The 14,445-nt window shown below is 44.7% G+C and overlaps 8 non-coding genes across 8 annotated transcripts; 4 read left to right on the top strand and 4 right to left on the bottom strand.

Moving 5' to 3' along the window:
* The first annotated feature begins 1,562 nt into the window (after positions 1-1,562).
* LOC138226782 (U4 spliceosomal RNA) lies at positions 1,563-1,704 on the top strand. Its single transcript, XR_011184685.1, has one exon. It is a non-coding gene; the product is annotated as a U4 spliceosomal RNA (small nuclear RNA).
* An 828-nt stretch (positions 1,705-2,532) lies between these two features.
* On the bottom strand, positions 2,533-2,604 carry trnag-ucc (transfer RNA glycine (anticodon UCC)). The gene has a single exon. It is a non-coding gene; the product is annotated as a tRNA-Gly (tRNA).
* A 653-nt stretch (positions 2,605-3,257) lies between these two features.
* On the top strand, positions 3,258-3,399 carry LOC138226789 (U4 spliceosomal RNA). Its single transcript, XR_011184693.1, has one exon. It is a non-coding gene; the product is annotated as a U4 spliceosomal RNA (small nuclear RNA).
* Positions 3,400-4,957: 1,558 nt separating this feature from the next.
* LOC138226781 (U4 spliceosomal RNA) lies at positions 4,958-5,099 on the top strand. The gene has a single exon (XR_011184684.1). It is a non-coding gene; the product is annotated as a U4 spliceosomal RNA (small nuclear RNA).
* Positions 5,100-5,932: 833 nt separating this feature from the next.
* trnag-ucc (transfer RNA glycine (anticodon UCC)) lies at positions 5,933-6,004 on the bottom strand. The gene has a single exon. It is a non-coding gene; the product is annotated as a tRNA-Gly (tRNA).
* A 653-nt stretch (positions 6,005-6,657) lies between these two features.
* LOC138226792 (U4 spliceosomal RNA) lies at positions 6,658-6,799 on the top strand. The gene has a single exon (XR_011184695.1). It is a non-coding gene; the product is annotated as a U4 spliceosomal RNA (small nuclear RNA).
* Positions 6,800-12,228: 5,429 nt separating this feature from the next.
* On the bottom strand, positions 12,229-12,299 carry trnag-gcc (transfer RNA glycine (anticodon GCC)). The gene has a single exon. It is a non-coding gene; the product is annotated as a tRNA-Gly (tRNA).
* Positions 12,300-13,994: 1,695 nt separating this feature from the next.
* trnas-uga (transfer RNA serine (anticodon UGA)) lies at positions 13,995-14,076 on the bottom strand. Its single transcript has one exon. It is a non-coding gene; the product is annotated as a tRNA-Ser (tRNA).
* Between the last annotated feature and the right edge of the window lie 369 nt (positions 14,077-14,445).

Genomic DNA, 14,445 nt, shown 5'->3' with positions numbered 1-14,445 from the left:
GGCACCGCTGGTATTCAGACCCAGGATCGCCTGCTTACTAGGCAGGCACTTTAAGCCACTAGGGAACAGCGCCAGCGGAGCACCGCGCTTTTACAGACACTTGGACACATCTGCGTTCGGTGTGCACTTAACCTGCTCTCTGAGCCCGTTGCCTCCGTCCCATTTGATAGCAGAACTGATGCCAAGAGAAATGATGAGAAATGGCATTTATCGGGCACTTTTCATGTCCAACTGCTGCAGTTTTCAGTGGGCAATCTTTGTCAGATGGCTTGGAAAAACGCACTGTGTTTCGGCTCGGGAAACATCATGAGCAGTGACCTGCATGTTTTCTGTGTATAGCTGTCTTTTAACGCATACAGAATTCATTCGAAATCATTGATTTCTCCAATTAACAAGGGTCCCTTTTTGAACCTGCCAGAAGCATTCTTTCAATGTAACAGATTTACTCTGGGGAAAGGCAGCATGACATTGAGAGTAGCTCAAGCTTTCAGCACCCGTATCGGACTGCGTGTATGCAGACACCGCTCAGAATCCCCTGTAAGATTCTCCTTCAATTCCGTTTTGCAGTGCTTTAGCTCTTTCAAAAGGCTTCGCTTTGCTAGTCACAATCCAAGGCTCATGACAGCATTTAAAACCAATCGCCACTGCGTTGGCCGGAAACCGAACCCAGGTCAACTGCTTGGAAGGCAGCTATGCTCACCACTATACCACCAACGCACGCCCACAGGCGCCCTGCAGGACACCACCAGAGAATGCTCACGATTTCGGAAGCTGTCTCCGGGACGTGCTGATTCCACACATCCTGAATAAATCATGATATAGTTAGTTGCTGTAGCTAGACGTTTAAATGAGTTTCATGGCCAGATGGACTGTTTCCTCCAGCGGTATAGTATTGCAGTGAGACAGCACGATGCCTGCAAGACTATGTCACGCTAAACGCCACAGATTGTGTTTGTCCGTTCGTGTCAGTCGTCCTGCAGCCACGGGAAGTGGGACACAAACATGCTGCAATGCTTTCAAGACGTTAGGATTTGTTTGTGTAACATCCGAGAAGAGTACTTGTGGCTTGAATGTGAACTGTACGTGCCCGCCCCCTTTCCTCTGTAGTGCATGAGTTCCTCCCGGCACGCCCTTCGTCATTGTTCTGTCATCTTGTATTTAAAGGGTTGTATTTCTGCTGCTGAAAATAAGCAACGGTTTTCTCACAACGCCCTTTGTTCCCAACGGAGCCCTTGTCTGTCATGAAATTCTTCAAAACCTCAAGCTAGAAGAAGAAGAAGACGACAAATATGAAGCGTTACCGCAACGACCTCCCGGCACGCCCTTCGTCATTGTTCTGTCATCGTGTATTTAAAGGGTTGTATTTCTGCTGCTGAAAATAAGCAACGGTTTTCTCACAACGCCCTTTGTTCCCAACGGAGCCCTTGTCTGTCATGAAATTCTTCAAAACCTCAAGCTAGAAGAAGAAGAAGACGACAAATATGAAGCGTTACCGCAACGACATGCCATGAGACGATCGATAACGATTTCCATAGGATCCCCGCGGTTGCCTGGCAACCGTCAGCTTTGCGCAGTGGCAGTATCGTAGCCTGTGAGGTTTAGCCGAGGCGCGATTATTGCTAGTTGAAAACTTTTCCCAATACCCCGCTTCCGCCGGTTTGCAATACAATCGGCGAAAGCAATTTTTGACAGTCTCGTCAGAGACTGAGCAAGGTGTTTAAAGACAGATTTGGTCATGGTGACATCATGGTAGAAAGAAACGAGCTTGTTACGTCTCAACAGAAACGCTCTTTAGCTCTTTCAGCGTTATGCAGAGAACAGCGTCTGTCGAGATCACTTTTGAGTCAGCGCCAAACGCCGTGTGCTGTCAGTTTGATTTCATATTGCTCGTAGCGGCGCCCGGCTTTTGTCTGTCAAAAGTTAGGTTGCGCTTCTTCATGCTGCATCGTCGGCATGAGTGGAGCTTTTTAAACGTCTGTACTTACTGCGCCCCATAAGAAATGGTTTGTCCCCGTTCAAAAGATATTGTGCGATGTCCTGCAGCGTTCGCAAAGCAAACCTTTGACAGTTTGAAAAGAGGAATTTATTCTGCTTCCTGTGCGTGCAGTAGTTACAAAGTTGAACGTCTTTACACGATGTGCTGCAGTTTTCAGTGGGCGGGCTTTGTCAGATGGCTTTGAAAAACGCACTGAGACATCATGAGCAGTGTCCTGCATGTTTTCTGTGTATAGCTGTCTTTTAACGCATACAGAATTCATTCGAAATCATTGATTTCTCCAATTAGGTCCCTTTTTGAACCTGCCAGAAGCATTCTTTCAATGTAACAGATTTACTCCGGGGAAAGGCAGCATGACATTGAGAGTAGCTCAAGCTTTCAGCACCCGTATCGGACTGCGTGTATGCAGACACCGCTCAGAATCCCCTGTAAGATTCTCCTTCAATTCCGTTTTGCAGTGCTTTAGCTCTTTTAAAAGGCTTCGCTTTGCTAGTCACAATCCAAGGCTCATGACAGCATTTAAAACCAATCGCCACTGCGTTGGCCGGGAATCGAACCCGGGTCAACTGCTTGGAAGGCAGCTATGCTCACCACTATACCACCAACGCACGCCCACAGGCGCCCTGCAGGACACCACCAGAGAATGCTCACGATTTCGGAAGCTGTCTCCGGGACGTGCTGATTCCACACATCCTGAATAAATCATGATATTGTTAGTTGCTGTAGCTAGACGTTCAAATGAGTTTCATGGCCAGATGGACTGTTTCCTCCAGCGGTATAGTATTGCAGTGAGACAGCACGATGCCTGCAAGACTATGTCACGCTAAACGCCACAGATTGTGTTTGTCCGTTCGTGTCAGTCGTCCTGCAGCCACGGGAAGTGGGACACAAACATGCTGAAATGCTTTCAAGACGTTAGGATTTGTTTGTGTAACATCCGAGAAGAGTACTTGTGGCTTGAATGTGAACTGTACGTGCCCGCCCCCTTTCCTCTGTAGTGCATGAGTTCCTCCCGGCACGCCCTTCGTCATTGTTCTGTCATCTTGTATTTAAAGGGTTGTATTTCTGCTGCTGAAAATAAGCAACGGTTTTCTCACAACGCCCTTTGTTCCCAACGGAGCCCTTGTCTGTCATGAAATTCTTCAAAACCTCAAGCTAGAAGAAGAAGAAGACGACAAATATGAAGCGTTACCGCAACGACATGCCATGAGACGATCGATAACGATTTCCATAGGATCCCCGCGGTTGCCTGGCAACCGTCAGCTTTGCGCAGTGGCAGTATCGTAGCCTGTGAGGTTTAGCCGAGGCGCGATTATTGCTAGTTGAAAACTTTTCCCAATACCCCGCTTCCGCCAGTTTGCAATACAATCGGCGAAAGCAATTTTTGACAGTCTCGTCAGAGACTGAGCAAGGTGTTTAAAGACAGATTTGGTCATGGTGACATCATGGTAGAAAGAAACGAGCTTGTTACGTCTCAACAGAAACGCTCTTTAGCTCTTTCAGCGTCATGCAGAGAACAGCGTCTGTCGAGATCACTTTTGAGTCAGCGCCAAACGCCGTGTGCTGTCAGTTTGATTTCATATTGCTCGTAGCGGCGCCCGGCTTTTGTCTGTCAAAAGTTAGGTTGCGCTTCTTCATGCTGCATCGTCGGCATGAGTGGAGCTTTTTAAACGTCTGTACTTACTGCGCCCCATAAGAAATGGTTTGTCCCCGTTCAAAAGATATTGTGCGATGTCCTGCAGCGTTCGCAAAGCAAACCTTTGACAGTTTGAAAAGAGGAATTTATTCTGCTTCCTGTGCGTGCAGTAGTTACAAAGTTGAACGTCTTTACACGATGTGCTGCAGTTTTCAGTGGGCGGGCTTTGTCAGATGGCTTTGAAAAACGCACTGAGACATCATGAGCAGTGTCCTGCATGTTTTCTGTGTATAGCTGTCTTTTAACGCATACAGAATTCATTCGAAATCATTGATTTCTCCAATTAACAAGGGTCCCTTTTTGAACCTGACAGAAGCATTCTTTCAATGTAACAGATTTACTCCGGGGAAAGGCAGCATGACATTGAGAGTAGCTCAAGCTTTCAGCACCCGTATCGGACTGCGTGTATGCAGACACCGCTCAGAATCCCCTGTAAGATTCTCCTTCAATTCCGTTTTGCAGTGCTTTAGCTCTTTCAAAAGGCTTCGCTTTGCTAGTCACAATCCAAGGCTCATGACAGCATTTAAAACCAATCGCAACTGCGTTGGCCGGGAATCGAACAGAGGTCAACTGCTTGGAAGGCAGCTATGCTCACCACTATACCACCAACGCACGCCCACAGGCGTTCTGCAGGACACCACCAGAGAATGCTCACGATTTCGGAAGCTGTCTCCGGGACGTGCCGATTCCACACATCCTGAATAAATCATGATATTGTTAGTTGCTGTAGCTAGACGTTCAAATGAGTTTCATGGCCAGATGGACTGTTTCCTCCAGCGGTATAGTATTGCAGTGAGACAGCACGATGCCTGCAAGACTATGTCACGCTAAACGCCACAGATTGTGTTTGTCCGTTCGTGTCAGTCGTCCTGCAGCCACGGGAAGTGGGACACAAACATGCTGAAATGCTTTCAAGACGTTAGGATTTGTTTGTGTAACATCCGAGAAGAGTACTTGTGGCTTGAATGTGAACTGTACGTGCCCGCCCCCTTTCCTCTGTAGTGCATGAGTTCCTCCCGGCACGCCCTTCGTCATTGTTCTGTCATCTTGTATTTAAAGGGTTGTATTTCTGCTGCTGAAAATAAGCAACGGTTTTCTCACAACGCCCTTTGTTCCCAACGGAGCCCTTGTCTGTCATGAAATTCTTCAAAACCTCAAGCTAGAAGAAGAAGAAGACGACAAATATGAAGCGTTACCGCAACGACATGCCATGAGACGATCGATAACGATTTCCATAGGATCCCCGCGGTTGCCTGGCAACCGTCAGCTTTGCGCAGTGGCAGTATCGTAGCCTGTGAGGTTTAGCCGAGGCGCGATTATTGCTAGTTGAAAACTTTTCCCAATACCCCGCTTCCGCCGGTTTGCAATACAATCGGCGAAAGCAATTTTTGACAGTCTCGTCAGAGACTGAGCAAGGTGTTTAAAGACAGATTTGGTCATGGTGACATCATGGTAGAAAGAAACGAGCTTGTTACGTGTCAACAGAAACGCTCTTTAACTCTTTCAGCGTTATGCAGAGAACAGCGTCTGTCGAGATCACTTTTGAGTCAGCGCGAAACGCCGTGTGCTGTCAGTTTGATTTCATATTGCTCGTAGCGGCGCCCGGCTTTTGTCTGTCAAAAGTTAGGTTGCGCTTCTTCATGCTGCATCGTCGGCATGAGTGGAGCTTTTTAAACGTCTGTACTTACTGCGCCCCATAAGAAATGGTTTGTCCCCGTTCAAAAGATATTGTGCGATGTCCTGCAGCGTTCGCAAAGCAAACCTTTGACAGTTTGAAAAGAGGAATTTATTCTGCTTCCTGTGCGTGCAGTAGTTACAAAGATGAACGTCTTTACACGATGTGCTGCAGTTTTCAGTGGGCGGGCTTTGTCAGATGGCTTTGAAAAACGCACTGAGACATCATGAGCAGTGTCCTGCATGTTTTCTGTGTATAGCTGTCTTTTAACGCATACAGAATTCATTCGAAATCATTGATTTCTCCAATTAACAAGGGTCCCTTTTTGAACCTGCCAGAAGCATTCTTTCAATGTAACAGATTTACTCCGGGGAAAGGCAGCATGACATTGAGAGTAGCTCAAGCTTTCAGCACCCGTATCGGACTGCGTGTATGCAGACACCGCTCAGAATCCCCTGTAAGATTCTCCTTCAATTCCGTTTTGCAGTGCTTTAGCTCTTTCAAAAGGCTTCGCTTTGCTAGTCACAATCCAAGGCTCATGACAGCATTTAAAACCAATCGCCACTGCGTTGGCTGGGAATCGAACCCAGGTCAACTGCTTGGAAGGCAGCTATGCTCACCACTATACCACCAACGCACGCCCACAGGCGCCCTGCAGGACACCACCAGAGAATGCTCACGATTTCGGAAGCTGTCTCCGGGACGTGCCGATTCCACACATCCTGAATAAATCATGATATTGTTAGTTGCTGTAGCTAGACGTTCAAATGAGTTTCATGGCCAGATGGACCGTTTCCTCCAGCGGTATAGTATTGCAGTGAGACAGCACGATGCCTGCAAGACTATGTCACGCTAAACGCCACAGATTGTGTTTGTCCGTTCGTGTCAGTCGTCCTGCAGCCACGGGAAGTGGGACACAAACATGCTGCAATGCTTTCAAGACGTTAGGATTTGTTTGTGTAACATCCGAGAAGAGTACTTGTGGCTTGAATGTGAACTGTACGTGCCCGCCCCCTTTCCTCTGTAGTGCATGAGTTCCTCCCGGCACGCCCTTCGTCATTGTTCTGTCATCTTGTATTTAAAGGGTTGTATTTCTGCTGCTGAAAATAAGCAACGGTTTTCTCACAACGCCCTTTGTTCCCAACGGAGCCCTTGTCTGTCATGAAATTCTTCAAAACCTCAAGCTAGAAGAAGAAGAAGACGACAAATATGAAGCGTTACCGCAACGACATGCCATGACACGATCGATAACGATTTCCATAGGATCCCCGCGGTTGCCTGGCAACCGTCAGCTTTGCGCAGTGGCAGTATCGTAGCCTGTGAGGGTTAGCCGAGGCGTGATTATTGCTAGTTGAAAACTTTTCCCAATACCCCGCTTCCGCCGGTTTGCAATACAATCGGCGAAAGCAATTTTTGACAGTCTCGTCAGAGACTGAGCAAGGTGTTTAAAGACAGATTTGGTCACGGTGATATCATGGTAGAAAGAAACGAACTTGTTACGTGTCAACAGAAACGCTCTTTCAGCTTTATGCAGAGAACAGCGTCTGTCGAGATTACTTTTGTGTCAGCGCGAAACGCCGTGTGCTTGTCAGTATGATTTCATATTGCTCGTAGCGGCGCCTGGCTTTTGTCTGTCAAACGTTAGGTTGCGCTTCTTCATGCTGCATCGTCGGCATGAGTGGAGCATTTTAAACGTCTGTACTTACTGCGCCCCATAAGAAATCGTTTGTCCCCATTCAAAAGAGATTGTGCGATGTCCTGCAGCGTTCGCAAAGCAAACCTTTGACAGTTTGAAAAGAGGAATTTATTCTGCTTCCTGTGCGTGCAGTAGTTACAAAGTTAAACGTCTTTACACGATCTGCTGCAGTTTTCAGTGGGTGGGCTTTGTCAAATGGCTTGGAAAAACGCACTGTGTTTCTGCTCGGGAAACATCATGAGCAGTGTCCTGCATGTTTTCTGTGTATAGCTGTCTTTTAACGCATACAGAATTCATTCGAAATCATTGATTTCTCCAATTAACAAGGGTCTCTTTTTGAACCTGCCAGAAGCATTCTTACAATGTAACAGATTTACTCCGGGGAAGGGCAGCATGACATTGAGAGTAGCTCAAGCTTTCAGCACCTTTATCTGACTGCATGTATGCAGACTCTGCTCAGAATCCCCTGTAAGATTCTCCTTCAATTCCGTTTTGCAGTGCTTTAGCTCTTTCAAAAGGCTTCGCTTTGCTAGTCACAATCCAAGGCTCATGACAGCATTTGAAAACATTCGTAACTGCGTTGGCCGGGAATCGAACCTGGGTTAACTGCTTTGAAGGCAGCTATGCGCAACACTGGCTCGCTCCAGAATAAATCTCACGTCGAGGGCATATTTTTTTTCCATTTTACCGTGAGTCGGGCTCAGCTGCACAGAGGAGAGAGCAGAGCAATGAGGTCACGGGGACAGGGGAGTCACACGCTGGCGGTTTGAATACGCGGAAGATCACTGAGGGATCCACAGTATATGGACCCTCCGTGCGCCATCAGTCCGCACTCCGGACTCTGAATCCTGCCATCCGAGTTAAGATCTCGGCGGAACCTGAGGCGCAGTTCCTTCTTAAAACGTAATCTGGTGAGCATTTCTAGAATCGTACTTGTATAGATGCAGCCTTTAATGTGTTGCTAGGTTAAAATTGATGACTTCTTGTATTTCAGTAGGCAACTGCCCTCTTGATTTCGGATTTAATTTCTTTATTACAGGGGCGCTTTTATGAAGACAGAGTCATGTTCAGGTACTTTGCTTGATGGAGGAAGCTCATTTCGGACTCTGTGATCTGCTCACCTGGAAAGGTCTGCTATACTACTACAAGAGAGAAGTAGAGTCTGGAAGAAGGGACAATTTTATGATGCTTTGGAAGATAATGTTTTTTTTTTCTTATACTGAAAATGAAAGGTAGTTGTTTCTATATGGACTCAGTCTTTGGAATTTGTATATATATATTTCAGTGATCCCTCAGCCATTCCTTCTGTATTGTAATTCAATTTCTCTTTTAAAATTCCTTCCCCACTTCTAGGACCTGCAGTTGCTGAACTCCACAATGGCTTCTATTGGAAAGTCTGTGACTGAGACCAAGTGTTCACTTTTTTATGAAACCATTATTTATTTAGGAGCAATGAGCAATTCTTATATAAATGCAATAAAATCATTATGCTCAAACTATGAGAGAGAAAATTAAGGATAATTTAAGAAATCAGTCTTAGCTTGTTTCTATACACAGATGGTATTATTTATTTTCAAAGGAAACCCGCGAGGATTCCCCTGGTGTGCAAGATGTGCCTGAATACTCTTGATCAGCTTCCTGCTCACTTGAAGAGGGCGTGTATGAAGCACGCCACGGCAGAAAACATCAGGATGGCCTCTCAACAGGCGAGGGAGGACATGATGAATCACCTGAAGAACGGGGTCATCGTGGATTACCACAGAATAGAGATCGTGTCTGGTGAGGCAAACAGGATAGTGGTTGTAAGACTGCTAGAGTCCTTGGGCCTTTTTGTACATGGGAAGCCTGAAGACACATTGGCAAGGTGAGATATTTTTAATCTGTAAGGCTTCTGTAGTTTCTTTTTGAAATCATTGTTACAACATATTATGTAAAAGCATGTTGAAAAGAATCTACCTGCATTCCAGCGGCCCTGAGCAAGAGGCCGCAGTCCAGGAGGAAGAGATGCCAGAGGCTGCTCTAGAAACTGAAACAGAAGCGGATAAGGAAGGGGAAGATGTGAGCTCTGAAGAACTCTATCAGCAGTAAGACTTTTTATTTTTCAGATGTATCTATTTTTTACTAAAATTCTAATTTGTCTTATAGGTCTAAAATGTTTAAACCGGTGTTTTATATCCTTACAGGCCCTGAGTAGTTAAAAAGTATCAGCAGGCCGGAAGAGAGTGGCCCAAGCTGGACTCTATAGAAAGCACTCCCTGGATGCTCCTCTCCTGATTGGATTCAAACAGTACCTTACCAAGGATCTGGGAGTGGCAAATTATTCTCAGGAGGTATTTATTTTTTAAAGGCATTTAAAATTAAGCAATGGTATCTTCATTGTAAATGTTTTTATTTCTTAGCTTAAAATTCACCCATGTGAAATGATGTCAGCCATAAACATCATGACTCTATATTTCCTACCTGAATCTATTCTACTTAAATTATTACATTATACACAATTTGAGTTCATTTTAAAAAGTAAAAGGTAATGAAAGGAATGCATTTTCATAAGAAAGATAATACCGATATGCATGTGATAATCTTCCTTATATCATGTAGTGCATCATTTGGACACTTTGTGGGCTTCAAATACAAAGAAAATCATGTTCTATGGTACAAGATAAATACAAAACTTAAGCTTTTATTTTAATTAGATTTGTTTATAAAGCATAAGCAATCATTTATTACATCGCTTCTTGAATTAAATCTTTTGACAAGAGGTAAGACTTCTGTTACATTTAAACCCATGTTTAGCTGTGTTTTTTAGATTTAACTGAACCAATTTCTGTGTGTGCTAATGTCCTTGAATTCTGACAACATCACACTAAATTACATGATATAAAACAGCTAATGTTTCTAGAGATAAAGTTTCTGAGATGCTTCTAATTACTTTTTATTACCAGGGACAGTTTAATTCACCTTGTACAGTACTGTAAGACCAAGATGCTTTTTTTAAAAGTTATTTAACATTTTATAGAACTTTGTCTACTATGGCAACATGATGTGCTTGGTGAAACTTGGAAAAATACTGCTTGGCCACTTATCTTAAGATAAAGATAGGATAAAGGTTTATCTTTTGCACCTACCTGACCCCCAGGGAAGGCCAATGCTTTCTAAGTTGATGGTTCCCTACAGTAGACTGTACTTTAATTTCAAAGGTAATGTATATTGACCCAAATCAGTTTTGGAATCCAATCTACTGACGAGATGGAGCACATCCTTTTTTCAGGATTTTAGCATCATACGTTTGGTATATTTAGTCCCTAATGCTGAAAGAAATGATCATAGAACATTTGGACACTTTGTGGGCTTGAAATACAAAGCAAATCATGTCCTATGGTACAAGATAAATACAAAACTTAAGCTTTTATTTTAATTAGATTTGTTTATAAAGCATAAGCAATCATTTATTACATTAATATATGTAAAAATAACATTTTAGCATCATACGTTTAGTATATTTAGTCCCTAATGCTGAAAGAAATGATCATAGAACATGACATCTAACCTTACCTGCGGTGTTTTTAATCCCTATTGCTCAATGCACGGTGAAAGCATTCCATACATGTGTCTGACAATGAGGAATAGGCCCCTGAGACAGTCATTTGCCTGTTTCACAAATGATCGTATTTTACTAGAGATTCTGTTTGGGATTCAGATGTGCATTCGGACAGCAATCCCTTTCAAGAAATGATACGTTCTGGATGAGGTCAAAGGTGCTGGAACACTGTATCTAGGATGTGTTTGCAGTGATTGTGTCTCCTGCTTCAACGCAGTGATATATAGATGTGCTCCTGTAATTTATTGGTACATGCCCAGGGCAGTAAGCAGTCTGAGGATTTATTTCCAGATGGCATAGAGCAGTGAAGCAGTGAAGTAGTGCAAAACACTGGATCATTATATTATTAGAATCTATTCTACTTAAATTATTACATTATACTCAATTTGAGTTCATTTTAAAAAGTAAAAGGTAATGAAAGGAATGCATTTTCATAAGAAAGATAATACCGATATGCATGTGATAATCTTCCTTATATCATGTAGTGCGTCATTTGGACACTTTGTGGGCTTGAAATACAAAGAAAATCATGTTCTATGGTACAAGATAAATACAAAACTTAAGCTTTTATTTTAATTAGATTTGTTTCTAAAGCATAAGCAATCATTTATTACATTAATATATGTGAAAATAACATTTTAGCATCATATGTTTAGTATATTTAGTCCCTAATGCCGAAAGAAATGATCATTTGTTTAACATGCACGGGTCTGTCTCAAAGGATGCAGTACTCCTGAAGGGTCTCAAACCCTACATTTCGGATGCCTAGCTGTATCCCTCACATGTGGCACCTCAGAATGACTTCTAACCTTACCTGTGGTGTATTCAGTCCCTATTGCTCAATGCACGGTGTACATACTGCATACATGTGTCTTGAGAATGAGGAATGGGCCCCTGAGACAGTCATTTGCCTGTTTCACAAACAGGGACCTGGACCTAGACCTGGCCCGTACAGGGCTCAAACCCGCGACCTTGGCGTTATTAGCACCACGCTCTAACCAACTGAGCTAACCAGCCTCACGACAGTGCTCCTCTCTGTGCTGCAAAAAATCAAACTCAGGGAATTTCTTTTGTCCTCCTTTGAATAGAAAGCCGTGTAATCAGTGTACGGGCTTTCTCGTGCAGTTTCATGGTTCTTGTAACCCAAATCCTACACTGGCCTGAAGTGCCCCCCCATTTCACAGCATTTTTCAGCTGATTTAAAATGTACCTAAAGGAGAAGCATTATTGAAGACCATCAATTACCAAGAGCTTTTGTCAAAGGTTTTGGTGGTCATTTTGAATGACCACAGAGCGCTGTGACCTCGGTTTTACATCTCATCCAAAAGACAGCGCCCTTTTACAACACAGCATCTCCGTCACTATACTGGGGCATTGGGACCCGCACAGACCTCAGGGTGAGCGCCCCCCCGCCGGCACCATTAACACCGCTTCCAGCTGGAAGCTTTGTTTTTCCCTGTAGCTCATCCAGGTACTGACCTGGCTCACACCTGCTTAGCTTCAGTGGGTTTTCAGTTGCGAGTTGCAAGGGGATGCAAGTGATGGAGCCGCTCGCTGCAAAAGCCACTGCATTGGCCGGGAATCGAACCCGAGCCTCCCGCGTGGCAGGCGAGAATTCTACCACTGAACCACCAATGCTCAGTGCCTGGGCCTTCAAAAAAGACGCTTTTTTGGTGCTCTGTGCAAAACGCGTCGACATCTGCTTCCAGCTGCAAAATGCCATTTGCGGACGCTGAAGAACTTATTTCTAAGGCAGCGGGTACAAGCGATTGGGCGTTTTAAAACCACCAGGAACAGCAAAGAGGCGCGCTTCTTTGCTTGAGCCGAAACACACCGACTGAAAGTGGACAACGTAGTCGGCAGGATTGGAACCTGTGCGGGGAGACCCCAATGGATTTCTAGTCCATTGCCTTAACCACTCAGCCACGACTACAGCAAGCCCCACTGCCGCTGCGTTCTTGCTACAATCTTACCTGGATCGCGAGGCGCCGGCGGAAGCCTATTTCAAAGTCGTTCTCCGTTTCAAAAAAACATTTCCAAAATACAAGCCTTGCAGACAGACACGCCTCAGAGGACTTAAGGGTGGCTTCATGTCGGAATGATAAAGTCTCCCCGTCCGGACATGAAAATGCCACTTTGTTACACACAAAAAAAGAATCAACAACAGAGAAATGCCCACAAGCATTTGAAAAGCCGCACCACGTCGCACTTGAAATAGCTCTTACATTAGTGGTAGACACAGGAATCGCCTTTTTATTTACGCTCTTACCAACGCGATGGAAAGCAAAACAAAGCAAAGCAGAGCAAAACAAAACGAACAAACGAAAACCCTCACGTCCTGCACTTGCATATAACCCCGTTACGTGCCCAAGCGGTATTGTACGTCATCCTAGCACTGCACCCCGGGTCGTACGGTATATGGGAACGAGCACACGCCACGAATCGTCTCGAATCACTCCCTACAGCTGTAAGGCGCCTTGAAGCGTGCACCCCCAACATTCTTCTTTGCGCATCTGTGAAAGGTAAACTCTTGAGCAAACTCTGAACCAGCTCTAAGGAAACTAATCCGATTAGACGTTACTTTGACTCATCTTCTTACGCTCAGTTCCGGATTGCTCAAACTCCAGCTAGGGTTAGGGTTAGCATTCCCACGCTACTTAGACACTTTGTTTACGCTCAGTGCTGGATTTTGGGAACTTCAGGACGAGTGGGAATTTTCTCCTATCTGTCCATTCTGTTTTGTTTTGGAGACTCTTGGCTGCCTATGTTGTTCAGTGCACCGTGAAGGAAACATTTTCCAAAACTGTGTCAGCTCAAAAGTTGTAAGAAAACCTCTCCAGGTGCTTTAACTCTCTTCATTTTTGTCATTTAATGTGACACTCGATGTATAACTGGAGCCTCACATATGCAAATGGTGAGGCTCCAGTTCGACACCCAGTTCCACACCACTTTACAGTATATGACAAAAGCATGGCAGACTGTGCCGGACCAGCTGGTAAGTTCCGCTTATTTTGACCATATTAAACATTGGAAATCTTCCCACTTGCATTTGTGACACTTGATTTTGGCTCCACCTAAGACACTCTTAAATCTTCAAACACTTTTCTCTTCTCCCGCAACACACTTGTCTGTCGGCACTATGTGGCAGCGTTGCATGACAACCCATCTCACCACGGAAAGAAACCTAACAGCTTTGGTAAGAGAGTAGAATTACCTGAAGAACTGCTTTCCATGGAAGCAGGACCAAGCGATGTAGCATTTTTATAGTACCAGGAAAGGAGAAGCGGCACTTCGCCTTTGCCGCACAGGCACAAGGTGACGTGCGGCAGACGCCGTAGTCGGCAGGATTCGAACCTGAGCGGGGAGTCCCCAATGGATTTCAAATCCATCGCCTTAACTACTCGGCCACGACTACAGCGAGCTCGCCGCCGCCGCATTCCTCCTATAATCTAACACGGAGTGCGAGGTGGCTGCGGAAACCTTTTTAAAGTCGCTCTCTGTTAAAAAAAAAACCTTTCACAAGATACATGCCGGCAGACAGACACGCCTCAGAGGGTTTAAGGCTGGCTTCACGTTCAAATGATAAAGTCTCCCCGTCCGGATGTCAAAATGCAACTTTGGCAGACAGAAAAAACATCAACAAACCACAAATGTGGACAAGGATTTTACAAGCTGCACCACACTGCACTTTCAAAAGCATTTACATTCGTGTTAGACGCAGGAATTGTCTTTGTTTTGCGCGCTTACGAACGCCATAGAAAACGAAACAAAACAAAAGCCCTCA

This window comes from Lepisosteus oculatus, unplaced genomic scaffold, assembly GCF_040954835.1.
Source record: "Lepisosteus oculatus isolate fLepOcu1 unplaced genomic scaffold, fLepOcu1.hap2 HAP2_SCAFFOLD_172, whole genome shotgun sequence".
NCBI classification, from domain to species: domain Eukaryota; kingdom Metazoa; phylum Chordata; class Actinopteri; order Semionotiformes; family Lepisosteidae; genus Lepisosteus; species Lepisosteus oculatus.
Note: the sequence above shows the minus strand (reverse complement) of the source record. Positions and strands in the feature narration are given on the sequence as shown.